At 42.7% G+C, this 26,367-nt stretch overlaps 1 protein-coding gene across 1 annotated transcript in view; it reads right to left on the bottom strand.

Annotated features, from left to right (window-relative positions):
* Nucleotides 1-23,507, bottom strand: part of LOC126248526 (DCN1-like protein 4) — a 169,437-nt gene extending 145,930 nt beyond the window's left edge. Inside the window, exon 1 of the mRNA XM_049949579.1 lies at nt 23,411-23,507. The gene's annotated coding sequence lies outside the window, so the exon portion shown is untranslated. The remainder of the gene's footprint in view (nt 1-23,410) is intronic.
* Between the last annotated feature and the right edge of the window lie 2,860 nt (nt 23,508-26,367).

Here is a 26,367-nt window from a genome sequence, read left to right as displayed (position 1 = left end):
GTCGCCCCGCCAAATGAATGAACGAACCTTATGTGCCTGAATGACCATTGCCTTCTTTAGCTCTAACTTGTATTAATAAATATTTTTTTAAATCCTACTTTCGTGATTAACCACTTCACTTCACAAGAGCTATTTTGATTGGATAAAGCTAACAGACTTTAACAGCTGTGTCCGCGATTTCGAGTTTTGCCATCTCAGCTGCTTCACACGCTATTTAGTCCCAACTATAACGCGCTGAACATTTTCCTTACTGACATTTGGAGTGATATGTAGTAAATCTTTATTCAGCAAAGCATTTTCGTCATCCCTTACATCGCTTCAATGACAGAGTAGCTCACTTTAAAAACCTGAATTGAATGATGACGAAAAGGGGACGGGCAATGGTCTGGCTGCCACATTAGCAGATTTTTTTTATGAGTGATTTAGAAAGTGAATTCTTTGCCAAGTTGCACAGTTACCAGAAAAACCTGTTTACTATAAATGCTACGTCGGCGATATTTTATTACTATCAGAGGGTGACACCAATGAGGTTAACGCATTTGCCCAATCAATAGGTTGCATGTACCCAAAAATAACTTGTTATGGAAGCAGAACAAGAGAACTCCATTAGTTACCGACACCTAACTATTAAGAAAGTTGACAAACAAAATTTTCCATTTTCAGAAATGGTTCAAATGGCTCTGAGCACCATGGGACTCAAATTTGAGGTCATCAGTCCCCTAGAACTTAAAACTACTTAAACCTAACTAACCTAAGGACATCACACACATCCATGCCCGAGGCAGGATTCTAACCTGTGACCGTAGCGGCCGCGCGGTTCCAGACTGAAGCGCCTAGAACCGCTCGGCCACACTGGTCTGCTCCATTGTCAGAAAATCCACCTGTACAGATATCATCAATGACAGTTCAAGCAATCCTCCATAATATTAGAAGTGCCTTCTTCATCTCAATGATTCGCCGGCTCTTTCGTCTACCTTTGACCAACAATGAAATACATAAAGAACTCTGTATTTTAAAGCAAACGGCAATACCCAGTAGTTTTTTCTGTAAATGTTTTGCGCCCGTACAATAGGCTAAAGAAACAAAATACAAATAGTAGGTAAACGCACACTCAGCCAGGAAACAGTACAAATAGACAAAGAATGAAAAATAATCCAGTGCAATTTCACGGCCGTACGTCCCAGCAAATATAGAACTACTTCAGAAAATCTGAAGTCAGATGCTGTTTTCGAGGTGGTAACACCCTACAACTTTGCGTACAATATTAAGTTTAGAAGTGCACATGATAAATTTAACAGCTGTGGTGTATACAGAATCGAGGCAATAACTGTGGTAAGTATTCTACCGGCCAACCGACCGCTCTTTTAATGTAGGGTTTAAGGTGTGTTTACAGCCAGCAATACTGCCTTTGGGTTACACTTAGCAGAAATTGGCCATACTATAGGGTGCATTAAAGAAAGAATGTATTCCCGACAGAGCGCAGAAAGTCCGTGCTCTCGATTTTGTGGAAGTCCTTGAACTATATAAAGTGAAAAAGCAGGAGCCACTAAAGTTGCTTAGCGAGTGCAACACATAATTGCTGCATTTTCTTATGTTTTTGTTTTACTCTCGCGTTTCATTGTCCTTGTCCGTTTTATGTGCATGTCATTAACAAGAAATGACTTACAATATTTTATACTTTTATTAGCTACATAATCTTGTTCTTTTACATATTTTTATTTAAAATGACCACAATAGCGTCTTATAATCGTATCATCACTTGACCATTTCCTTCCAACAATTTTAAATTAAACTTTATTCCTGTTTTAGTTGTTACATTTTATCACTGTAATAACTTACACATTTGGCAAGCCCACTATAGACACTATTTATTGTGTTCTATGCAGTTTTATACACTCCTGGAAATGGAAAAAAGAACACATTGACACCGGTGTGTCAGACCCACCATACTTGCTCCGGACACTGCGAGAGGGCTGTACAAGCAATGATCACACGCACGGCACAGCGGACACACCAGGAACCGCGGTGTTGGCCGTCGAATGGCGCTAGCTGCGCAGCATTTGTGCACCGCCGCCGTCAGTGTCAGCCAGTTTGCCGTGGCATACGGAGCTCCATCGCAGTCTTTAACACTGGTAGCATGCCGCGACAGCGTGGACGTGAACCGTATGTGCAGTTGACGGACTTTGAGCGAGGGCGTATAGTGGGCATGCGGGAGGCCGGGTGGACGTACCGCCGAATTGCTCAACACGTGGGGCGTGAGGTCTCCACAGTACATCGATGTTGTCGCCAGTGGTCGGCGGAAGGTGCACGTGCCCGTCGACCTGGGACCGGACCGCAGCGACGCGCGGATGCACGCCAAGACCGTAGGATCCTACGCAGTGCCGTAGGGGACCGCACCGCCACTTCCCAGCAAATTAGGGACACTGTTGCTCCTGGGGTATCGGCGAGGACCATTCGCAACCGTCTCCATGAAGCTGGGCTACGGTCCCGCACACCGTTAGGCCGTCTTCCGCTCACGCCCCAACATCGTGCAGCCCGCCTCCAGTGGTGTCGCGACAGGCGTGAATGGAGGGACGAATGGAGACGTGTCGTCTTCAGCGATGAGAGTCGCTTCTGCCTTGGTGCCAATGATGGTCGTATGCGTGTTTGGCGCCGTGCAGGTGAGCGCCACAATCAGGACTGCATACGACCGAGGCACACAGGGCCAACACCCGGCATCATGGTGTGGGGAGCGATCTCCTACACTGGCCGTACACCACTGGTGATCGTCGAGGGGACACTGAATAGTGCACGGTACATCCAAACCGTCATCGAACCCATCGTTCTACCATTCCTAGACCGGCAAGGGAACTTGCTGTTCCAACAGGACAATGCACGTCCGCATGTATCCCGTGCCACCCAACGTGCTCTAGAAGGTGTAAGTCAACTACCCTGGCCAGCAAGATCTCCGGATCTGTCCCCCATTGAGCATGTTTGGGACTGGATGAAGCGTCGTCTCACGCGGTCTGCACGTCCAGCACGAACGCTGGTCCAACTGAGGCGCCAGGTGGAAATGGCATGGCAAGCCGTTCCACAGCACTACATCCAGCATCTCTACGATCGTCTCCATGGGAGAATAGCAGCCAGCATTGCTGCGAAAGGTGGATATACACTGTACTAGTGCCGACATTGTGCATGCTCTGTTGCCTGTGTCTATGTGCCTGTGGTTCTGTCAGTGTGATCATGTGATGTATCTGACCCCAGGAATGTGTCAATAAAGTTTCCCCTTCCTGGGACAATGAATTCGCGGTGTTCTTATTTCAATTTCCAGGAGTGTAGTTGACGAATATGTGAAGCACAAACATGTGGCTACTGTACTGCAGTTTATGAACAGTAGCGCTATTGACAATATGACTCCGCCCGCGCTGTGGCCTAGTTTACGCCATATTTAAAATATGTGCGAAGATACTAAGCTGGTTTCATGACGTTGCCATTATGGCTTTATTATATAGAACGTGTTATAAAACAGGTATGCCTCGTCACATTTTAAGCACGTTTCCACATCCATGAAAGTAATTTTTTGTTGTGGCATTTTACTGTGTAATCTGTCCAGTAGATGTACTTCATTTCCCATGTTTTGCTGCAGATTGGATAGTCACTGCTAACCGAAACCTGTAATCCAAGGTTCAAAATGGGTCTGAGCACTATGGGACTTAACATCTATGGTCATCAGTCCCCTAGAACTTAGAACTACTTAAACCTAACTAACCTAAGGACATCACACAACACCCAGTCATGTAATCCAAGGATAAAAAAATTTACCCTTATTGACGCAAATAAAGGAAATTAAATCTCCTGTTATGTCAGAAACAGATGGACAAAACCATTCCTGTCCTGATAGCGGATCAGGACCACTCACTCATTGGAAGGCAGTATCACTTTTTCCATTAGTCGTCACTGTTTCTCTGAGAAGTAGCTTTTCTTTTTAATTCAACGTAACTGTACTTTTATTTATCCGTCATTGTAACCTGCTTAGGAAGAACAGAGGATTAATAATTTTCCGCTGCGCCCCCTCGCAGTTTTAAAATTTCCAACAAGTCCTACGCTTCACTTTCGGTAAAAATTAGAAATAACGCAACGAATTTCTGAGTATAAGAACTACAAAACATTTGACAATTTTCTATCCTATGAAATTATCTATAACTGTTTACAATCAACATGACGTGTTTAAGAGGAAGGAAATGTTATGATTCATAAACAAGATTTGTCCAATTTATGTTTAAGTGATTTCATTGTTTCTGTACACATTCGTCCTTTTGAAAAGCTGCGATCACGGGGCATCAACGTAGCTGGGATTAGTAATCAATTCAGGAACAACTGATGAACTGTTGGAAATAGCAATTATCTGGATTCATGCAAGTGTAAGAAATCACTACTTCTACAGAAATATGACTCTCATAAATACTTGCCTAGTTGGACAATCGTTGCATATGCTGGGTCGTGGCTTCCTTGGGGCTGACTGATGGTATCATCAAACACCTCCAGAACTGATGAATTCCCACCTGTTAAGCAGTAATTGGGCGGTGCTTGTTCTGCTTGTAATTTTCTTGTATTTCACCAAGTTTACTGAATGCATATCGACTCCCTTTGAGAAATGTAACAGCTCAACAGTTTTCTACATCGCATATTGCACAACGAGTTGTGAAGAATGTGCAAAGCATGAGACATATGGCAGCTAATTTCAACTTTGAAGCATTGTCCGTTATGGCAGTGATTTTAAATTTCGTACTGTGTGATGACAGCCTTCGTCCGGGTGGTCTGCCGAGCGCTGTCGGCAGGCGGGGTGCACTCAGCCCTTGTGAGGCCAATTGAGGAGGTACTTGATTGAGTAGTGGCTCCGGTCACGTAAGCTGACCGCAGCCGGGAGAGCCGTGTGCTGACCACGTGCCCCTCCACCATACGTTCAGTGAAGCCTATTGACAGAATTGCACACCGGTCGGTCGGTACACTTTACTGTTGGGCCTTCGGAGGCTTGTTCAGAATTTGGTTTGATAACATCCTTTACCTGGTTTCATATCTTTTCTGCAGTGTCTTTTTTCAGATTAGAGTAGAAACACTCAAGAAGTGCTGACAGACTTGTGAACTATAAAATAAGTCATGAGTGCGTGGAAATTAATATTTATTGTTGCTGCCTTTGCAGTGATCAAATCATTTGCAATTTTATGAAACAACTGGACATAAAAGCTTGATTTTTTTTTTAATTTGTACCTTTTAATTTGGGCAAAGCATATTCACAATTTTTTAATTTGTGTATCCAGTGCCATAATTTTGCAGCATGTGGTCAGCTTTATACAACCGACAAATTTGCTTGTGGGCTGTGGCAAACTAAAATCTGTTGGGAGTGAGGGCATTACAAAATAAATCAGCATCTGTTCAGGAACCAAATTACAACTGCAGGCTGGATATAGATTAAAACTCTGACTTCCTGGAAGAACATCTGAAGTGGAAGCAAACATTGGTGAGGATGATTCAGAAGAAATTTCACGAATGGTTGCTGAAAAACCACAGATTGGGTCAGTCCGGTGCAGCTGAGACCATCAGGTCCTCCACCATCTTTGTTCTTTTGAGTCTTCTTTCTTCTTTTTATCTTGATTCACCTTGTAAAGTTTTAACAGTCTAGAGGTTAGTGGCTGTGTGTCAGGAAGAAAGGATGAATGAGTTGTCTTGCAATCTATAGACCTGTTTCTACTAAGCAGTGGCTGATAGACCACAAGGCAGCATTCGCTTGCTGAGAAGATCCAGAGGAATGTGACCCTTCACTGTGGTATGCCAGATGAGTAGCAATATTTTCCAGTAGGGAGAGGGGTTCCAAATGTGGGTGGAGGAGGAACAGAGGGAAAGGGGATCCTGTCCCTACCACATACAGTTGGACTCAGGTTCCCACCAAGGTCTGACATGAAGGAAAAGCAGATAACTTCACTTTCATTACTAACAGGAGCTTAGTTACTGTGTTTGCAATGTTTGTGGTCATTAGAACTGAGTATAGGAGTTACTAGGTTTTGTGTGCCTCAGAATGCAAAATGCAGTGAAAGGTTTTTCATTCCTGTATCTTTTTCCTTTCTTTAACATTGGACAATTCAAAGAACAAAGGGAATGTTGCTCTCCACTTATGATGCATATTGGTGGTTGGACACATTACTGTGCTGACACTAGGCCATCTGCAGTCTACAGATATGTAGATATAGGTGCAGCATGCCCAAAATGCAAACATGTAAGACAACATGAGGAGGAGAGTGGGAAGTGAGGAATATGGAAAGTACAGTTTTACATCAAAGCTGTAAATCAATACTCTGACCTTTTCAGGTAACATATTACAGCTAAAATGAAAGCTGCAGAATACAGCAGTGTCCTTTGGCCCCCATTGGTTACAGTAAACAAAACAGGCATCCCAGAGCAATGCCTGAGAAGAGTATGTGCCACTGTTTTAATAAGGATGCAGCCACTTCTCACTCTGGTAATTGATGATACTTTCTCAAATTGTTGTTCAACATGTTCATTTAAAAACCATCATTTTGTACTCAAAAAGAACTCTACATTAGTTTGGGTATTAACTAGGCACTGAGGACAGTACTGTCCACCATTTCTTTTGAATTTTCTTTCTTCCTGTGGTGTGGCCATGAAAAGAAAAACCTTTAAGCACTGAACAGATTCATTCTGTCCGGCAAGATTGTTAAGGGCATGTGGTGTATAAAAGCTCGATCCTCTTCACTCTGATTATCTGCCATGGTGCCACCCTCTCCAACTGGAGCCTGCTCAACTCATGGCCACCATCTTGTCACAGCAATGGCTTCCCAGCATGGTAGGTATTTCTCAGAGTTCCTATGCCCCACACTTGAGAGACACATACTCCATGGCTTGCGTGGGGAGTTTGCTGCTCCGACAACAATACACTTCCTACATTATTACAGCGATAGTACTGTATGGGCACCTGATGCCCCCTCTCCCCCCCCCCCCCCCACCAAGACAATGGATTGGCTACCTTATGTTTTAGACACCTAATTCAATTACTCTAAGAGCTGATTAAGACAGAATCACACCACGAGTGTGCCCCAATGGATGATTTCTCCACATGGCAAGCATTCTTGTAAAATTGTGGGGGAAAAAGGTGCAGTCAAACCCTGTTCTTGGGGCCAAACTTAAGTTAATTGAGAAAGTGTGGGAAAGGAAGTTTAAATATGAAACCTTAGGGTCAACATGGAAGCCCTCCTACAGACCAAGGAGGAGAGACGGTGCAGTCAGAGAATAGAATCACAACACGTGAAAGGAAGGAGTACTGCAATGGTTCAAGGTCAATGCTCACCACAGATGTATCCACAGAAGAGCTGACAGTCCCTGGGAGAGAAACGCTAGAGGGTTAGGCATGTGGTACAGAAATAGGAAGTAGTACCTCAAGAGCTCAGGGTGCCATGTATACCAACCATGCACTCTCAAAAGAACTATGAGCTCCTGGGAAAGGGGAAGGAGTGGGGGTGGGGGTGGGAGAGGCTGTAACCCAGTTTGTTTAGTAATTTTCTTTGATGTGCTGATATGAATCTTAGAAGTTTATATATTGTTTGGCTGGATGTTTTTGTCAGCAAAAGCTAGACAGTCTACTCTGAACCCTTTAAAATTGGTTCCTATTCTCAGCAGGATGTACCCTTTTTAATTAGTTTTGTTTACTGGGGTAGATGTCTCTTTAACACAGCTTGAAAACAGCATAGACATAACACAATTTTGTCACAGTCCTATTTTGATCACAAAGGAATGTGACAAACATTAAGATTGTCACCATGGATTTAGCGTGTATTAAGGTGGCTCTAATTATGGCCAGCAGCTTCAGGCGCACCCCAAATTCACTACAGATATTCAACAATCCCTCAAGCTCTATGGACGTGTATGTTTTTTTCCAAGTCTACAAAAGAAACATCAGCAACAGTGTTTAGACCTACATACAGTATCATGTTTGTTTTGAGGCTATGGACTTGTTCAGCTGAAGAGTAGCTTTCCAGGGAGTTCACTTGGCATTCACCTCTTTGTGCTCAACTTGGGCTTCTAAGTGTTCCATGATATTTAAAATGAAAAAGTGAACAAGGGCTGAGCAAGTGATCAGCACATGTGCCTACAAATGAAGACAACAGGTTTGATTATACAGTCAGATTATTTCTGTGCATCTCTCACAAAATGTGCTATCAATTTTTTAAGCATGTGAAACTGAAGTGTAATGCAATTATTGCTGATATATTTCTTTCTATGACTTTTTTGTGAATCATGTAATTGGAGTTTAAGTCGTAACAGATGACGATACAGTATGTCTAAACACAAATTTAGTAATGTAAGTGAAAAGCACTTCTCTAAACACTGAGAAGACGTTCACTGAGCTGATACCATAAAAATTTGTAGTGTACACAATAAGCTGTCTGCCTAAACATTTTCCATTATGTTATAGTACACATTGTACACACAGAAATCAACTGCCAAGAAAAATCTTCATAAGCAATTAGCATGTCATCTTTCCATTGCATATTGCCAGCAAATGCAATGGGACTTCAAAAAGTAAGTTACTCATTATTATGCCAGGCCGAATAACTTACTGGATGCTGCACTAAACTTCAGTTATATATCTAACACACTTTTTGAAATCTCTGTGATCTGAATGTCCAACAAATTGTTCAATTTCTCAACACTTCTTGGTCATGAAGTCATTTGAGAACTGCTGTGAGAATGCCATTTAAAAATCTCTTTCCCAGGTGTTCTTTCAGCTTGCTGTAAAGATGGAAATAGCATGGTACAAAGTCTGGACTTCCCAGTTACAATCTCACATGTATGTGAGGCTACAGTCAAATTTTTAGTACCATTTCACTAGCTGGACATGACATTGGGTGGTCCATATACCATCTGAATTTCACTGAGTCTGTGCAGACAATTTTATTATATTTGAGACAGACGATTTCTGTGTTTTCCCTGCATTAAAGATGAACGAAATTCTACATCCTGTAAAGGCTTCCCACGATAGGGACAAAATAAATCAGTGTTCAACAAAAGATAAACAGATAACAGCAACAATTGCTTAACACTTTCTAAGAGAGCATGTTGATACTACTCTTACTTGTTCTTCTACTACTCTTGACAATTTTTATTAGTTTTCTGATCTTGTATTGTAAATAATATATACCACACAATAATTACTCAAACTCCCAATTTCTTATTAAGGCAGGCAGGTGCAAGACTTTATTCTTTGCAAAGTATTTTCTTGATTTCTGATAACAATAGTATACTTAGCTCTCCCAGAAATATTTGATTTAAAGAAACAGTCATGATTTAGAAGCAAAATATGGGAAGATGAAATTTTTGATAAGCAAAGAGTTGTTTGCTTCTAATTTGGTATAGCTCGTTTGAAAATACTCTTTCTCCTTTTTCAACAAATATATTACTTTTTACTCAAACTTCATATTTCAAAAGCTATTTTTCCTATTTCAAATTTAAGTGTTCTAGAATTTTCTACTCTTAAAATAAAGTTATTTCAAAAATTCAGTACCAAAGTTTTATAGTCCTGTGTTTTGTGTTTCCAAAAATGCAAATTTTTATGAAAATAACTTTTTGGTTTGTTAATTATTCTAATTAGAAAATTTCAATTTCTTGAGAATTTCTAGCAAATTCTGAGAATCTTTTAGTAGCTCTGTATTTCAACAGATTATAATTTTTCATACTACACAATCTATAATGATGTGCAAAGCCTTGGTCAATCAGTAGTGAGTACCCACAATGTAAAGTTTACGGCTTGGTTGGTTGGTTGGTTGATTTGTGGAAGTGGACCAAACAGCAAGGTCATTAGTCCCATCACATTTGGGAAGCATGGGGAAGAAAATTGGCCGTGCCCTCTCAAAGGCACCATCCCAGCATTTGCCTGAAGCAATTTAGGGAAATCACGGAAAACCTAAAACAGGATGGTTGGGTGCAGGTTTGAACAATCGTCCTCCCGAATGCAAGCAAGTACAGTGAGCTAACCACTACGCCACCTCACTTGGTAATGTGAAGTTACCAAGTCCCGGTTTACCAGTGAAATTTTAAACATCATCTAGTTTTTTTGTCTATACTTCATCATGCAATTTTCAGTCAGTTTGTATTTCGCTACAATAATATATATAATGTGCAGTTACTATGTATGAATCAGTACGACCCTAACTATGAACTTGTGCACACTGTGATTACTATTTGAGAGTCATGTAAAGATATGTTAGTCTGCCTCCAATGAACTTTGTTAAAGTTTGTTAACTGATGTTGCCTACTGTTCTGGTTCAAATATTGAGTCTCCTGCATGTTACAATGTTGGTCATAAAATAAGAAGCATTATTCAGTGAGTGTGCGGAGATTTAAAAAAAATTGCAGTGTTGTGTAGTTTATTTTTAAATGTTTGTCAACACCATTAGTAGCAGGACAAGGATGGAGGAAGGCATGTTGCAAGACTTCCGAGGCATAGTCGCAGGTCGGTAAAAGTTTGGTTGCTTTACCATCTTCATAGTCACAGAAAATTATGTCACATACACCTCACAATTCCACAGTTAAGGGAAACCAACAAAAAACCTAGATGGCTAGACAGAATTACGAAGACAGTGGTTCCAGAAAGTGAGTGAAGAGTGGTTTCCAGACCACCCTATTACCCAATCCAATGCTGATTTTTCACTTGTTCTTTCCAACAAATTCTACTTCATTATCAACTTGTGGCTTATCAGGTAAAAGTTTGACATTAAAGGGAGTTTTAGATACAAATCAAGCTTCACATAAAATTCTGTGGCCTTTCATAACTATATGGATAAGCCATTTCACAGGTTTGAGAATACAACACACACAACTTAAGTGGACCACACTTTGTAAAGACTGCAGTGCTCATATCAACCTTAGGGTTATTCTTAATATTTTTCAGGTACTTTTCATTGTGTTGAAAGAATGGAAGATTAAAGAACAAAATAAAGCAATTGTCAAGAAAAATGTCTGTTTTAACATAACAGTGTTCTATGAAACATTTGCATACCGAATGTGGAATGTCACAACTTATTTTCAATCTAAAAACAGTCTTATACAATAAGTTATTGTGACTCAAAGGATAAAACAAACTTTGAAATAATTCCAAATTTGGCTTTGTACAACTGATAGTTATCTCTTGACCTAACAAGGCTACCTTGCAATGCACATTATTTCCATATAACTGACAGTTAAGTTACTAGATTCATACTCGCTCTACCATGTGTAAGTGGAAGGAATTAATATTATCTTAATTCATCCCAGACAATACACTCCTAATCCAAGCAGTACATCTCAGTGAATCATTATGTCTTTCCAATAATTACTTCCATGTTTTGAGCATTTATAACAGCTACACACTGACACACCAGTGATAGAACTGTGCAACTCCTCTTTGAATTTTTTTCTATGTCATTATCTCAACTTGATAAGTTGGAGGCTGTGCAACAAAACCCAAAAATTGTCTGCTCAAGAATTTTTGAAGCATTTGTTGATGAATGAATTACATTTCCAAATAATTCTTTAATTACTTGTGTTGGCAGCTGCCTTCTACTCAAATACGAGGGTTGGAACTTAAATAGTGGCAACTATTTATTCACAACTGATACACAAGAGTTACACGTTTGCACCTGTTACTGTCCTTCAAAGTAGTCACCAGCGTTGTGTAGAACCAGTTGCCAGCGATGTGGAAGGCATAGTATATCATTATCAGAGCCTGTTCTGTTGATGGTGCAAATGGAGTGGTCTGCTGCCTTTTTTTTTTTTTTTTTTTTTTTTTTTTGTGGTTTTCGGGCGCACAACTTCAATGGTCATTAGCGCCCTGACTACTCTAAGAATGCACCGCGAGGCACAAGTTGACAACAACAACTAAAAGGGAAAACACAATAAAAGACAGACTGACAGGCATAGGATTAAAAAACATCATCAAATGTCCTTAGCGAGGTTTGTCAAATTGATAAAACAAAGAACACGAGCAGCTGCTCGTGGGTCATCCGCTAAAATGGCATCTAAAGTAGTAGGCAGGTTAAGATCGAGGCGCAGTGTTTTAAGATCGGGACAGGACATTAAAATGTGACTAACCGTCAGCAAGTGCCCACATGGGCAGAACGGCGCCGGCGCAGCCGTCAGCAGATGGCGATGGCTGAACCGGCAGTGTCCAATCCTTAACCTTGCTAAAACGACCTCCTCCCGCCGAGAAGGGCGTGAGGAGGACGTCCAAGCCACGGGAAGAGGTTTTAAGGCCCGAAGCTTGTTGTCGGTAAGTGCAGCCCAATCGGCATGCCACAGCGACACAACGCGCCGACAAATGACCCTGCTAAAATCGGACGAAGGGACACAACAAGAAGCTGTCCGAGGCTGGAGGACCGCAGCCTTGGCCGCGGCATCTGCAGCTTCGTTCCCAGGGATACCGACATGGCCAGGAACCCACATAAAGCTAACCGGCGTACCGACGTCCACCAGCTGCTGAAGAGAGCGTTGGATCCGGTGTACGAAAGGGTGAACCGGGTACGGATCACTGAGGCTCTGGATGGCGCTCAGGGAATCTGAGCAGATGACATAAGCAGAATGTCGGTGGCGGCAGATGTACAGAACAGCCTGGTAGAGGGCAAAGAGCTCAGCTGTGAAGACCGAACAATGGCCATGGAGCCGGTATTGGAAACTTTGTGCCCCGACAATAAAGGAACACCCGACCCCGTCATTGGTCTTAGAGCCATCTGTATAAATGAAAGTCATGTTGTTGAACTTCGAGCGAAGTTCCAAAAAACGGGAGTGGTAGACCGAACCGGAGGTGACCTCTTTTGGGAGCGAGCTGAGGTCGAGGTGAACGCGGACCTGAGCCTGGAGCCAAGGTGGCGTGCGGCTCTCGCCCACTCGGAAGGTTGCAGGGAGTGAAAAATCAAGGTGTTGAAGGAGGCGACGAAAGCGAACTCCAGGGGGTAGCAAGGCAGAGACATACAACCCGTATTGAAGGTCAAGAGAGTCGTCAAAAAAGGAACGATAAGAAGGATGGTCGGGCATTGACAGTAGCCGACAGGCATACCGACAAAGCAGTATATCGCGCCGGTAGGTGAGTGGCAATTCGCCAGCGTCAGCATGAAGACTCTCTACGGGACTGGTATAAAATGCTCCGATCGCAAGTCGTAAACCCCGATGTTGTATGGAGTTGAGGCGGCGTAAGATGGATGGCCGTGCAGAGGAGTATACGAAGCTCCCATAATCCAGCTTGGAGCGGACGATCGACCGATATAGGCGAAGGAGGACGGTTCGATCCGCTCCCCACGACATACCACTGAGAACACGGAGGACATTTAAAGAACGGGTACAACGGGCGGCCAAATATGACACATGTGGAGACCAGCTAAGTTTCCTGTCAAAGGTAAGGCCTAAAAATTTGATTGTCTCCACGAGTGGGAGAGCAACGGGACCGAGTCGTAAGGACGGTGGGAGAAACTCTTTGTAGCGCCAGAAGTTAATACAGACCGTCTTCTCGGCAGAAAAACGGAAGCCATTGGCGACACTCCAGGAGTAAAGACGGTCAAGAGAACGCTGAAGACAGCGCTCCAAGACACGTGGACACTGCGCGCTGCAATAGATGGTAAAATCGTCCACGAAAAGGGAGCCTGATACATCAGCTGGGAGGCAATCCATTATTGGATTGATCGCGATGGCGAAGAGAGCGACGCTCAAAACTGAGCCCTGTGGCACCCCATTCTCCTGGCGAAAGGTGTCGGACAGGACAGAACCCACACGTACCCGAAACTGTCGATCCATTAAAAAGGAACGAATAAAAAGAGGGAGGCGACCGCGAAAGCCCCATGTATGCATGGTGCGGAGAATGCCCGCCCTCCAACAGGTGTCGTAAGCCTTCTCCAAATCAAAGAACACAGCCGCGGTCGGGCGCTTCCGCAAGAAGTTATTCATGATGAAGGTCGACAAGGTAACCAGATGGTCGACAGCAGAGCGGCGCCTTCGAAATCCACATTGTACATTGGTAAGTAGGCGTCGAGACTCGAGCAGCCAAACCAATCGAGAGTTAACCATTCGCTCCATCACTTTACAGACACAGCTGGTAAGCGAGATAGGTCGATAACTGGAAGGCAAGTGCTTGTCCTTCCCCGGCTTAGGAATCGGGACAACAATAGACTCGCGCCAGCATGCGGGAACATGTCCCTCAATCCAGATGCGATTGTAAGTACGAAGAAGAAAACCTTTACCCGCAGGAGAAAGGTTCTTCAGCATCTGGATATGAATAGAATCAGGCCCTGGAGCGGAGGACCGTGATCGGCCAAGTGCGTTTTCCAGTTCCCGCATGGTGAATGGGGCATTATAACCTTCACGATTCGAGGAGCGGAAGTTAGGTGGCCTCGCCTCCTCTGCCTGTTTGCGGGGGAGGAAGGCAGGGTGGTAATGATCGGAGCTCGAAACCTCGGCGAAAAAGCGGCCGAAGGCATTGGAGACAGCCTCAGGGGCCACAAGGACTTCATTCGCGACCTTCAAGCCAGAAACTGGGGAGTGGACCTTAGTGCCAGATAGCCGGCGCAGGCTACCCCAGACAACAGAAGAAGGAGTAGAACTGTTGAAGGTGCTGGTGAAAGCAGCCCAGCTGGCTTTCTTGCTTTCTTTAATAATACGACGACACTGAGCACGTAATCGTTTATAATTAATGCAATTCGCCACTGTAGGGTGGCGTTTAAAGGTGCGTAAAGCACGTCGACGAGCACGTAAAGCGTCCCTACATGCTGCGGTCCACCAGGGGACCGGTACGCGACGTGGAGAAGAAGTAGGGTGAGGGATGGAATATTCAGCAGCAGCGAGAATGACTTCCGTGAGGTGTGCGACCTGACGATCGCAGCTTGTGAAGGTTTGATCCTGAAAGGTCGCCCTGGAAGAGAAGAGCCCCCAGTCTGCCTTGGAGATGGTCCAACGAGAGGAGCACGGAGAGGGAGTATGCTGCAGGAGATGGATAACACACGGGAAGTGGTCGCTCGAATATGCATCAGCAAGTGCATACCACTCAAACCGGCGTGCAAGTTGGGGAGTACATATAGAGAGGTCTAAATGGGAATAGGTATGAGATGTGTCCGAAAGAAAAGTAGGGGCGCCAGTATTGAGGCAGACAAGATTGAGCTGGTTGAAAAGGTCTGCTAACAAGGAGCCCCTCGGGCAGGATGCTGGAGAGCCCCAAAGAGGATGGTGGGCATTGAAGTCTCCAGTTAACAAAAATGGTGCAGGTAGCTGAGTAATAAGTTGCGTCATGTCTGCCCTGGTAACGGCAGATGACGATGGAGCGTAAACGGTACAAAAGGAAAACGTGAAAGTGGGGAGAGTAATGCGGATGGCTACTGCCTGCAGGCCAGTGTGCAACGTGATGGGATCGTAGTAAATATCATCCCGGACCAGCAACATAACCCCTCCATGAGCTGGGATACCTACCACAGGGGGTAGGTCAAAACGCACAGAGGTGTAGTGTGCCAAGGCAATTTGATCGCATGGGCGTAGCTTCGTTTCCTGGAGGGCTACGACGAGCGGACGATGCGAGCGGAGCAGCAACTTCAAGTCCTCTCGGTTGGAGCGAATGCTGCGAATATTCCAGTTAATAAGTGCCATCGTAAGAAAAGGAAGATGAGAGAAGGGGTCACCTCGAAGGCCGCTTAGGGCCTGGCTTCGAGCGAGCACTGCCGCCGCTAGCAGGAGGCAGACAGTCATCGTCCATGGGGTCTATAGGGTCATCGGCCATCTCAGGAGGATGGCCGGGAGGGGGAGCTTCCTCCGCCGGTGAACGGCCAGATGTTCGGCTACCAGCGGTGCGGCCAGGCGAAACGGATGACGGCCTGGGGCGGCAACCGCTGGGTGGCGCAGGAGAAGAAAGGCGCCGCGGCGGAGAAGGAGAACTGTGCTTCCTATGCGCCTTTTTAGAAGGACGTTTGGTGGAAGTACCGGTCGAAGGCTGGGAGGTCGAGGAACGGAGGAAGTCTGCACGGGATGGTTCCTTCTTGAAGGCCCGTGCATCTGACTTCGGGGTCTTCGACTGAGCAGAAGCTGAGGAAGTGGCTGGTGTCTGTGGGGTGATGGGAGGAAGAGGAGACGTCGACCGCGCGATCTTAGCACTGGCCGAACGGACGACCGTGGTGCTGAAGGTCAGATCGCATGTCTGGGTTGCTACCTCCCGGGTAGTCCGAGGAGAGGCGAGGACAGTGCTGTATTTCCCCGCTGGGAGCAGCGTGGGCTTCCTACTAGCCAATAGCTTGCGAGCAGCCGAGGTGGACACTTTCTCTTTGACTCGAATTTCCTGGATACAGCGTTCTTCCTTATAGACAGGACAGTCGCGGGAGGATGCGGCATGGTCACCCTGACAGTTCACACAACGAGGAGACGGAGGTGGACAGTCACCCTCATGGGCATCCCTGCCACAAGTGACACATTTAGCCGCATTGGAACAAGACTGTCGAGTGTGATTGAAACGCTGACACTGGTAGCAGCGCGTAGGTGTCGGGACATAGGGGCGAACTGAAATGACCTCGTAGCCCGCCTTGATGCGCGATGGCAGCTTAACACTATCGAAGGTTAAGAAAAGTGTCCGGGTCGGTACAAGGTCATTGTTGACCTTTTTCATGACCCTATGGACAGCCGTCACGCCCTGCTCAGCGAGGAAAGATTGAATCTCCTCGTCAGTCAAGCCGTCGAGGGATCTAGTATAGACTACACCACGAGACGAATTCAAAGTTCGGTGAGCCTCCACCCGGACAGGGAATGTGTAAAGGAGTGTGGCCCGAAGCAGTTTTTGTGCCTGAAAGGCGCTCTCAGTTTCGAGTAATAGGGTACCGTTACGCAATCTGGTACAAGATTTGACAGATCCAGCTATGGCATCGACGCCCTTCTGGATAACGAAAGGGTTGACAGAGGAAAAATCCTTTCCTTCCTCAGATCGAGAAACGACGAGGAACTGTGGGGCAGGCGGTAGTATTTTTGTCACTGTTGGCTGGTCACGTTTCCGTTTGTGGGTCGAAGTCGAAAGCGATGGAGTAGAATCCATTGCGGAGGAATCCCCCATGATTGCCAGCGTCTCCGATGGCGCGCTCCTTCCTTGTGGGGACCCTCTCAGAGGGCACTCCCGCCTTAGGTGAATGTTTACACCTCAGGTCACACCTCCCGAGAAACAGACGGAGGGACCAATCGGCATGGTCAGAAGGTATCAGCTCAGGCAATCACCCCTCCCCGGGCCTGGCCTTTACCAGGGGGTACGCGCGTGCCTTACATGTCTACCCAGGGCGGGGACTTACGCGTTACCCCGTCACCGGCTACGCGTGCGAACGCGTGGGTCGGCCTTCAGACACGCACAGGGAGGAAGGAAGAAGAGGAAAAAGAAGAGAGAGGGAGAAAGAGGACAGACTGTCTCAAACGCCGAGGCGGAGACCAGAGAAGGCATGGAGAAGAAGGCAAGGAGAAGGCAAGGAGAAGGCAAGGAGAAAAAGGCAATGAGAAGGCAAGGAGAAAAAGGCAATGAGAAGGCAAGGAGAAGTCAAGGGAAAGAGTAAGGAAGACAGTGAAGTGGAGAAGAGCAAAGAAAGGAACCAACAAAAGGAATGAAGAAACGAGAAGTGAAAAACCAAGAAGACCACGATTATAGGTCGGGAAACCGTCCGTCTCCGGACGCAGGCGCTAACTACCCCCGTGAGGGGGATGGTCTCCTTTTAGTCGCCTCTTACGACAGGCAGGAATACCTCGGGCCTATTCTAATCCCCGGACCCGCAGGGGGAGGTCTGCTGCCTGTCTATTCTCTGGAATATTTCTGAAGAGAATGCCACGAAGTGGTTCCTTTATCTTCAGAATCAAATCAATTCCGGGGAGTATGGTGGGTGGTACAGTAAATCCCAGTCCCATCGCATTGTCATGCAAAATGATGGGTGGGTTGTGCAGAAAGTGTTGTCACTTCTTTCGCAAAGCTGGTTTCAGGTGATGCTCCGAAAACAAACCGTAATACGACTTAAGTCCATTCACACCATCAACAGAACAGGCTCTGCTAACGGTATAATACACCTTCCACATCACTTGCACCAGGTTCTACGCAACACTGGTGACTACTCTGAAGGACAGTAACAGGTGCAAACATTTAACTCTTATTTCAGTTGTGAATAAATAGTTGCCACTATTTAAGTTCAGACCTTCATAGTTTTATGTGCTTGGTTGATTTTAAACTGCTCTCTTTAGAGAGACTTTGATACTTGGTATCAACTGAAGTGTTTGTTAACACTTTGCAAATTTGATTAACTTAGGTGTTTGATACAACTTTGTCAATTCATAACCAAACTGTCATCTTTCAGCCTCAGCTTGACCTCAGCCTATGCCACAGATCAATAGGTCATCACATATTTGAAGCTGGGCAACTGACATCTCGTCATGGACTCCAGATGGTGCACTAGATCAAGGGTTCTCAAACATTTTCCACTGCAGCCTCCCCCCTCCCCCCTTCTGAAACAAATTATTTACCACCTCCTCCCACCACCCTCTCCACTGTATTCTCTCTTTTTTCAGCACCTCTCATACTTGACACAAAAATAGCCCATGATCTTCTTACCTTTCTGTCTAATTATTGCACCTATTAGTTACAACAACAATAATAATAATTACAGTGTGTTCTCTGATCAGATCAGGGCTAAATATATCTCTTCAAAAAATTATCACACATATCCATTATTTGAGGTGTAAGGAAATTATTACAACTAGTTCGTAAATAATCACAGCTGCGTGTTCAGTTATTGTAACTGAGCAATTATGCCTATTTCACTACATAGTTTTTTTGACAAAGTAATTCACAAATTATTTCCATCTATATTGCTTTTAATCCACTTCTAATGTTTTAATGTGTGAAAGATTATGATGTCCAAATGATACAAAAACAGACAACATTTAAATGCCAATTTAAAAACCGTTACATTCAGACTAACCATACAAATAGAAAATAAAGTAGACTAAAAATGCACATGGTTTAAAATTTGGAAATTTTCTGACATTTGCACATTTTGTATGGCGAGTGTGCTTGAATTTGAGAAGAGTTGGACCTTTAAAACAATGTCTCACAGATCCCTTCCAGCTGCAGTCAAGACCAATGTTTAGTCTTTATTAATGGCCTTGAGCAAAATGTTCACTTATTGTCATTAGTAGTTCTTAAATGTTTTGCATGTAGCTAACACTGTGAGTGATCAGTGACAAGATTTGTGTAACAAAATACTGCTCATGATTTCTCAGCATTCCTGCCAACAGGCTCTAATGGTCAATTCTGGTGAAATAAGGTGGCAAATTAACGAAGGAGGAGCTTGCCAACTTTGTTCATGTAATGAGAATCTGTATGCTAGCAAATTGTTCACCAGCAGTCTTTTTCTTACGTAACATGACACACAAATCTTTCAATAAAAGCTAGTACCCACTGCGACTTCCCAGGTAGGGCTTGCTCCACCACTCTGAGGACAGCTGCACTAGAGAACTGCATCCATTCACTAACACTGAACATAAATTGGTCATCCATTGAAGCAGAATCAAGTGCAAGTGAATACTCCCCAAAACATACTCTATACACTCCACAGACTTATCAGAGATGGACTGTGGGAGAAGTTAGAGTTTATGGTCCTATTGAGATCAAGGGCATTAGAGCCTGAGCACAATGTGGAGGTATATTGTTCATAACCTTGCTTAAGGAGATATCTTATCCTTTACCACATGTAATTCACTACATTTAACTAAGGATGATCATATGAACACAATTCTGCCTCTCCTGCATGCAAGTCCCATGTCTTCACGATTCTGTTAACAAATATAATAGGAAAATTAATGGGAAACAATTGTTTTCACATCATCATCATCGAGAAAAACCAAACAGCAATGCACTTGTTAGAACTTCAAATTTATTTTTGCAAAAGATAAATAAGGCATGAACATATATGGACTTTTTTGTTTGTTTAAATTGTATTTAGTATAGATTTGAACTGTGGACTGTTCGGTTATATCCCATAGCCTGCAGTAAAAGCAGGTACTCTGTGGGGCACAACTGGGCAATGTTACGTTTTCCACCATAGACATGGGACACACTGATACTAATGCAAGTCATTTACATTCCATACTGTACAATCCGCATGGGGCTACATCTTACAGTTTAAACACTTTACCTGACAATCTGGTTTTCTTGCTGATAGGTACGTTTCTTTGCATACACAACAAGGCATTCCATTCCTACCTTCAGAAGAGTTGTTTGCTTCACACGTATTTTGACATTATTTTGATGGTCTACATCAGGCGTCCTTCCTGAATTTTCTTTTAACAGGTTGTTAAGATGCTTTGTTGCATCGAGTTAAGTTTTGTACAGACACACTGATCACAGCACATTTTTCTCTTCGCTTGGTAGATGACAGTTTCTAGTAATGAGAAACTTCCTCCGCACTGTCAGGTGATACAATGAATGCAGACTGTGTCTGCACATTAGCTGACAGACCAGGTTGTGGAGAAGAAGTAGTAACTCAACTCATTTGTGTTCTAGGAATCTGGCATTATTCTTTCTGTCTTAGCTGATGGTACAAATTCATCTTCACGAGACTTTAAAATACCCGTCTTTTTGAACCCCAATATGCCATATTGCATTGCTGTTGCTCTAGCATATGGAAGTCCAAAAACCTGAGTTATTTGGTAAGAGGGTGGTGTAGTGGAAAGCAAACAATCATGACATTTTGTTTCTTAGCCAGCTTCATGACCTCTAAGAGTTTCAAGTAAGTTGGATGGCCATGGCAAGCAGCAGAAAAATCAGTTCTGCTCTTTGAAGATGTGGTGTGAGATATGAAGTGATATAAAACCAATGGATGAAGATTTCAGCCTCTAGGATGACACACTGCTACTGTTCTTGACAGTGTTCTGTCTAAAAGTTCCCCTTTTCACCTTAAATACTAGAAGTGAAGGAATGTAATGGCCTGCTGCAGAAAAACAATTTCCTACTGTTATCAACTGCCCTCACTCAACTGATGTCAAGATTGCTTGGGAATTTGTACCTCAAACAGTCTGAATACCATTATGCATCATCCTTATGTACTGAAAGCAGCCTTATAATGCCACAACAAATTTATTTATAAAGGCCCCCGTACAGAAATCTCCACACTATTTTACAGACTTCAGCTATATGCAGCCATGTTGCTCTTCACATTTTTTGATCTCATCTACCTACCTCCATGAGTTCGTTATCTTAGGAATTTCTTATTTCTTAAAATCCAATGAATGTTCTAGGTGCATAATATACACACAAAAGAAGTGTCAATGTTCTGTCTGCACATGTATGATGTACATGCCAAATTAGTACATCATATGACAAAGCCGACAAGTATTGATAGATTCAGTTGACCCAGTACATCTAGCAACCTTTCACGTAAGTACATATTGTTGTGCATCTCCCTTTTATTTTAATTACCGTAATACTTACACCTTCCAATGTAATAGGTGTTACTTTACATACTCCAAGACATTTGAATGACAATGTGGTAGCGTCCTATCTTCTTGCAAAGATTCTGATCCTCCACTTTCAGGGTGAAACAAATCCAACCTTAGTTGCAATGTGTCTAAATGCACGTAGGCAATGATAGTTCTTGAGACTATACAACAGGGTAGTTGTTTACAGAAGGGAACACACATTTAAATTGTCTTATTCAGTTGTAATGACAGCAGGAGTTCCTCTAATCCAAATCTCAGCATGCTGTACGTATAAACTTTTCCATTTGTCAATGCATGAACTGCAATGATATAGTTGGCCGAGCTGTCATTGTACAAAGTGACTGCTATGATTTGCTAATGACACTAATAAGCTCTCCAACAACAATGCACACATTTATCGCTAGCAGTGCAAATAATCAAATTCCAATGTTGAAAACTACTACTAGGACTGCTGAGTTTCGGTGTTTCAGAAACTTATTGCTTAACTCCATCCAATCTCATATTTCCCACTATCCCAAGTTTGTATGTGTGCTGCCAAGAATTTGGCTATGACAATGAATCTGACACTAGCCACTAGATTGAACTGTACAATTTTACTGCAGTCTGTCAATTGAGGATGACAAACTTTCAACTAGTATATATTTGTTAACCTGACACACATTTTTGACACATCCAAAGCTGCAGACAGATTAGAGGTGCTTCAGTTTTTTTCACAAGCAAGCATACCAAAGAGGCTGACAAATACCAATTTCAACAACAGCATTGTCATACATTTTATTTTTGCAAAGGTTTGCTGTTATTTACTATGTACTGAAATTTAGTGACAACATTTGTGAGTTAATTTTCTCATGCAAACAAATGACACTTCCCCCTTGGATACTCCACAAGTTACAGGATTCTGGCTAAGTAGCCTGACCTACTAGCGTTGATATTTTGTGGGTGCAATTTCATTTTAACAACTGACATATCAAACAGTACATCATTCCCACAAAGTAATCACACTTTCTAAATACATTTTGCTGTATTATATGATTAAGCCTGTTTACACTTTGTCCTCTACGACATATATCAAGAAACGATGCACAAGTCTTTCTCTACACAAAAATATGAAAAACCAACACCTGGAACTGTGAGCTGATATGACAACATAGAATAACTGCCCCGTAGGTTTAAAGTTTTTGTACTCTGCAAGTTCCTAAACGTAAATAATTTCCATGAATGATACAAATAATACCTGGAACAGTTTATTGACAACACTGTAGTTCAATCTTTCTGACAACTTGGAAACCGTGTGTCAAGGGACTGCTTCACAGCCATTTAAATATTAGTTACGATACTGTTTTTCCAACCCAACGGTCCAACCAAATATATGCTAAATAAAATCTTCAATTTCTTCCACTTGACAAACTAATTTCACCGTCCCGATCTGACATTCACATCGACTGTTTGCAAAATCGCATGGCTGCAAATTAATACAAAACAATGGGTTAACTGAGCAAAAACTCATTAATGGTGCATTTTCCATCACAAATTCTTAAATAACGCTAGGAACAGCAGACGAACAACACGTAACCTGTCACTTACAATAGTAATGTTTACATGCTTACGAAGATTTTAAACACGGAGGGCTTTTTAATATCTGTATGCTCAAAATATTATTGCCTATCACGATGAAATCGTCGAAGACAAGTCTCTAAAGCAGATGATAGCGAGTTGAAGCCAAGAAAATGGTGCAATTATAGGTTAGAAACTTTCCGACCACGAATATCTGAGATCTGACACTCCACTTACAAAGACAATACATTAAACACCCATTTAGGATAAATATCTTCTTGAAATTTGCCCTCTGTTTTACTGCTTAAACTACATTAAATATAAATAAAGCGCGTTAAAAATTATTCATACGTACTCAACCACACCTCCACTCCGGCTTCCTCTCGCAAAACTAAACTGTGACACAAGGAAAGATCATGTTACAATACACACAACCTAGTGATTCCGGAGACTATCTGTATCTGGAAACGCTTTGACGTAGTGGGCAATACTTCAACTTTCGTAGTCAACAGAATTTTGCCACTGTTTTGAGCTTAACAATTACGACTCCACAATCAATTAAAAATGAGCCAGTGGCAGAAAAACTCTGTTACGAAATTACTCACTATTATTTACTTCTTCTAATATAATCGAAAGACTTACCGTAAAGAGGGGTTACTTTTTTCCTCGTTTGGACGCTGTAGTCATGTAATGCAAAGTAGTTTTGTAAAATGACTTCTGAAAGTGAGGTCAGTCTATTCTAAAACATACAAGACATCAAATATTTATTTTTGAAATTCTGTAATGTTTAAAAAATTGAAGGAAAGTAGCCCCTGGAGTGGGTTACTTGACTGCACTTAATGTAAACATTATTTTAAGGAGGGATAATAGCTCGGGGCAATGCCACCTTCTATAAAATTTATTGTGTTACCTTATTGGACAATAGTAAACCAACATTTGTATACTTTCTACTATTAAAGGGACAAAATAAAAAAATAAAATACGGCAACTTTTTTTATTCAAGACGTTAAAAAACTAACGAACATTAACAAAATTTAGTGTTGTTTCGTTATCAAAGAAAAGCTTCATGTTTCATTAAATATACTGGTATGCCAAAATGTCTGTGGCTGTACTAGGAAAATGGTTCACAAAAATTCATCACCCTCGATGAACTCTGACATTGAGATAATGTGTCCTTCACTTAACCATTTCAAGCGTTTTATACCATCAACTATATCATTACATTTGTCAAAAAGTACATCTTTATTTACAGGCAATTTCCAGTTATAAAGAGAGGGCATCGCGGTATTTATGGTTGCACGATCTTCGATAAAACTTATGATAATACTAGGGTGATATTTAATATAATATATGAGTTAGTAGAAACTGTCAACTGTTGGACAACACCAAAACTGTTCCGGAATGTTTATTAATTATTAGAATAGACGCTAGGCAGGACTGAATCTTTTTTCGGGCTTGGAAAAAAGTTACCCCTCTAGCGGCAAAGTAGCCCCACTTTACAGTACTCACGGCTGGGTTTCCACATGCAACAAAAGTGATACCACTTCGCCGCTTCTTGAATGGGTTCACCGATGTTGCATGTGGGAACAACCAAATTTCTGTGGCGCCACACGGACACATCACTTTTAGCAACGCAACAAAAGTTAAAAACGCTTGTAAGGTACGTCCCGACGATGCCTCTTTCCTTGCACGCAATCACAGATTCGCAAGAATAAAATGCACAGACATTTGTCGAATGATGCATGGGGAGTCATATTTCTACACATTGCCTCATTGTGCAAGCAGTCTGTTATGGATCCTCTTCTTTGCTTAGAAGCTTGTGCTGCTTTTATTGTGACGAAAATACGACAGTAAAAGAACAGGTAAAAGCGACTGTACGTAAAGAAGTATGTAAATGACAGAGGTACAAGAAATACAAAGTATCGACAACGTTTTGTTCGAAAATTTCAGAAGGAGATCATGGCGAGATTTTAGATTATCTGCTTAGAAAACTGCACCAGTAAGGCTGGCAATAACATTTATCTAGCTAGTAACCGGCGACTTATAAACCAGTCTGACCTATTTATTTCACACTTCAAAACAAAGCCTTTCAGTAATTATTGCTGAAATGGAGAAATACTTAACGGAGGCCCTCAGTCATTATGAGAAGGTTAATTAACTTTCAGTACTTCATTTCATAAAAAGGTTGTTTCTACAACTTCAGTTACGAAAGATTTTATGTACATTAACATCATCAGCCTTGACAAATCTGATACTTTTATACACGCCAGAAGCCACTAGAACAGCAGTTGTGCTTTCCAGTTTGGTGTTACTTTTAGATTAGATTAGTTTTTTTCCCATAGATTCGTGCTGAGGAGATCCTCGTGGATGTAGAACATGTCAATTTTTTTAAAGCTGAAATAACAATACCAATAGTATGAGTATATAAAATACATCATTTGCTTCTATTAAAAAATTGGTCAATGGAATAGACGGAATTGGCCACCAGCAAGTCTTTCAGGCTCTTTTTAAACTGATCTTTATTTGTAACTAAATTTTTTATGTTTGCTGGCAAATTATTGAAGATGAGTGTTCCTGAGTAGTGGACCCCTTTTTGTACTAAAGTAAGTGCTTTTAAGTCCTTCTGCAGATCATTTTTGTTCCTGGTATTGTATGTATGAACTGAGCTGTTTGTTGGAAAAAGAGATATATTATTTAGGACAAATTTCATTAAGGAGTAAATATACTGAGAGGCAGTAGTTAGTATACCCAGTTCTTTGAAGAGGTTTCTACAGGACGTCCGTAAATTTACTCCACAAATAATACGTATTACACGCTTTTGGACTCTGAAAACTTTTGTTTGACTTGAAGAGTTACCCCAATGTCCTACAATTATATTTCTAGTAGTTTGCCAAGGAGCTACACATTTCCATCATTACTGCACAAGCTACACTCAATGTTCCCTCAACTAAGTAAAAGCGTGAAATGCGCAGAAGCAGCCAACTGGACAATTTACATGGGAGGGAACAATGGTCAAGCACAAACGCATGTTCATATCGAATCTTCTTAAATTTCCACGCCATCACGAAAGGTATCCAACACATAGTAAATGTTAGTTCGCTATTCGAACGTCTAGAGGACGACACGGTTAGGTCAGCTACATTCCTGTGACTCAACAGACCTCTCCATTCAGACAGCTCCTACCGTTAGCCAGAAACATGAATCATTCCCGCCACAGGCCACCGGCACTGCATGAGAAGCACCCCTACACAGAATTATCCTAGGAAATCGGTCACACACACACACACACACACACACACACACACACACACA

Source organism: Schistocerca nitens, chromosome 3, assembly GCF_023898315.1.
Source record: "Schistocerca nitens isolate TAMUIC-IGC-003100 chromosome 3, iqSchNite1.1, whole genome shotgun sequence".
In the NCBI taxonomy this organism is placed as follows: Eukaryota; Metazoa; Arthropoda; class Insecta; order Orthoptera; family Acrididae; genus Schistocerca; species Schistocerca nitens.
The sequence above is the reverse complement of the archived record's forward strand: the minus strand, read 5'-3'. Positions and strand labels throughout refer to the sequence as shown.